We start from the raw sequence: 3,012 nt of genomic DNA, 5'->3' as shown, positions 1-3,012 counted from the left end.
GTTGCCAAGATCTCTCCTTAAACTTCCTTAAAGATTCCTTGGTTGTCATTAGGCCAAACTTAAGTACCTTCAAATCCCAATTCTCGGTTATCCACTCCCTACTGTCTTAACGAGCTTCCTTCTTGAAATAGTTTGAGTCACTCTATGAAGAGTGCACACAGAGTCAGCCCATTAAAATAAAGATAAAAACCAAGAGTTGTGTAATGCAGGCAGGGAGAAATGGGAGAGAAGATATTGTATTAAAAAATCTAAGTCCCCCACCACTTTTTGGGTAAAAATGAAAAGAATTTAATCTTGGTTTTCTGGTATCTTTAGCAAAAGAGGCACCATGATGGTCTACATAACTTCCATCATGACATAAAAGTGAGTATATTAGTTTATCAAGAGAGAGAACCTTTTGCTAGGAATAAATTCTGAATGCAATTTATTGTGTGGCTGCATATTATAAACTGTGTGGCTGGTCAAAAAGAATTAAAGAATAGAACCAAAGAGCATTGAACAAATGATAAGGCCATACATTGAATAAGGCCCAGGGATTTTTCCCATTGTAGATAGAGAAGGGAGGGTCTAGACTGAGTCACAGACTCAGGGCATCTGGCTGTCTGGTTGTTACCCTGAACTCACATCTAATCATCATACACTGGCCTCTACAGTCAGCTTAGTGTCCTCACCATCCCCTGCCTGGTAGCCTGACAGTCACTCCTATGTCCCTGCAGCACAATGTATCCCTTGAATAAGGGGTCCTCATTACAGTTCTCCTCTGCTTCTCTACATCCCTCTTTCCCCTGGCTTTCAAAACTGGGTCCTTCAGGAGTCATCACTGTCTACATAGATCCCCAGCTACCCAGGTTGCTTTCACTTCCATAACTCCTGTTAATGTAATTTCTAGAGCACAGTGCACAAGATGACTCTATATACGGCTTATTATTTTTCCATGCATGTTGATTATATATTCCCAATGAGACTGCAAATGTCTTGAGAGAAGGATATATCCAGCTATCTACTGAGCCACCTCTTTGCTTATAGGTGCAGTCTCCAGAGTGAGTCTAGCTGGATTCCTGGCTCTGCCACTTACTAGCTATGTAACCATGAAAAAATTGCTCACTATTTCTGGGTCTTTGTTGCCTGATCTGTATGGATGTGGGGATAGTTGAATTACATACCTCAAGGGTTTGTGAGAATTGAATTCAATTATACATGTATTGCCCATAGAACAGTATTTAGCACACTGTGAAACCTCAGTAAGGTTATCTATTGTCATCTCTTCTCTGTATACTTAGCCCTGTGTGGGAGAATCGTTATCCAACCTTATATAATTAAAAGAATATCCTAAAGACAGAGCCTGCAAGCTTCTCACCAGAACATAAGTCCTCCTTTTCATTCTGTGTCCTCAGCTGGACCTTCTTTCCCAACTCTTTTTGGGACTGAGGGTTGGCCAATAGAATGTAAGAAGGAGTGATAGGTATCATCTCAGACTTGATTCATTAGAAACTTCCCACATGTGCTCCTCCATACTTCTGGCCAGTTAGAATGGAGGTGATTTGAGTTGTGGGAGTCACGTGTGGAAGATGGCAGAGTCTTTGTCAACCTGTCACACCAAACTGTTCACCTACTTGGTCAGTTGTGTCAGGCTGCAAGAAATAAACTACTCTTGAATAAGATCCATAATGCATTTCTTGGGTCTGTTTGATAGCAGGTTATACAACCCTGCTGTTTCTCACAATGAGGAGCTCTAACAACTGTGCATGTGAGAAGCAGCTTGACATACATCAATGCCTCTATCTTAGCGTATCTGCCCAGTTGTCTTCTAGAGTGGGCCTCCCATCAAACAGCTGCTTGTTTCCTGTCTACAACATGTCTACATGCATGGCTAATGTCTCCCACTCAGCGATCTCATGGGATTGCATCTGTGTCTTAATCTTAGCTCTATTAAATAAGATTGCCTATCTTTTTTGAGCTTATCTCAGGATCCTCTGAAGCAAAAGTTGCCATTGACTGTGCAGCCCCAGTTTTAAGTAAGAGCATCCCAAACATTAAACACCATCCCCAAAATAGTTTTAGCATTTTTCAAGTGACTTGATGACACAGACATGTATATGTGTGAACGTGTGTATTGGTTTGTTTGTGACTTTCCTAGGTCATCTAGCACAGGGCTGGCTGGGCTCAATAACGTATAAATTCACTGATCAGTTGAACACAGCCTACCCCCTCTTCCCATAACTGCCAGAGCTGAGGTAAAGTGTTCTGGGTAACAGAGGAAGTTTATAGGTTGGAAAAGGTGGGTATGCTTGAGTAATCACTACTTTCTGTTCTTGGAAGCAGACTTTTTCTGCTTATTCATGTTTCTCAATTCTCTTTCACTGCTTTGCTCATTCAACAAACTTGGCTTTGTTTGAGGTGATGGGCAGACAAAGATGCGTCAGTGCACGTGACATTCTTAGGAGAGGTGCCGATGCATCTGCCCATCCTGTGACTTTACTGAAGAACCTATTCAAGAGCCACTTTATGGGATATTTCTACATGGGCTTGGAATTTTAGGATAAGAAAACATGTAAGGTAAGCCATCAAAATAATACTGACTGAGAAAAATTAAGTTCCAACATGGAAAAAAAAAACAACCCTTTAGTCAGGGTCAGAAGTAGATGCTTTCCTTGAGATATAAAAGTTTGTTATCCCTTTTAGCACCTCTCTGGTTTGGGAACTAAACTCCCTGCCCCGGAAAGTGAAGTGCATGGGCTATTTCTTTCTGTGAGGCACCTGAATTATAATAAAGTGACTCTAGAATTACTACCAGCGTGACTCAGTCCAAGCTGGAATGAGGGGAATTGTGCGCCCTGTGACTGGGAATTCTCAGATTCCTGGAGTAGTGTCAGAATGACAGTATCTTGACCGATAGAGGCTTGTTTCTTTGCTGGTGCTTGAAGGAGGGTGAACCAGTACTAGTAGCCAAAGAAAGTCAAGGTTGAGCAATAGTCACCCTCCTTTTCTCCTCCCACTTCCCTTCAGAACTGC

This window comes from Pseudorca crassidens, chromosome 18 (genome assembly GCF_039906515.1).
Source record: "Pseudorca crassidens isolate mPseCra1 chromosome 18, mPseCra1.hap1, whole genome shotgun sequence".
NCBI lineage: Eukaryota > Metazoa > Chordata > Mammalia > Artiodactyla > Delphinidae > Pseudorca > Pseudorca crassidens.
Note: the sequence above shows the minus strand (reverse complement) of the source record.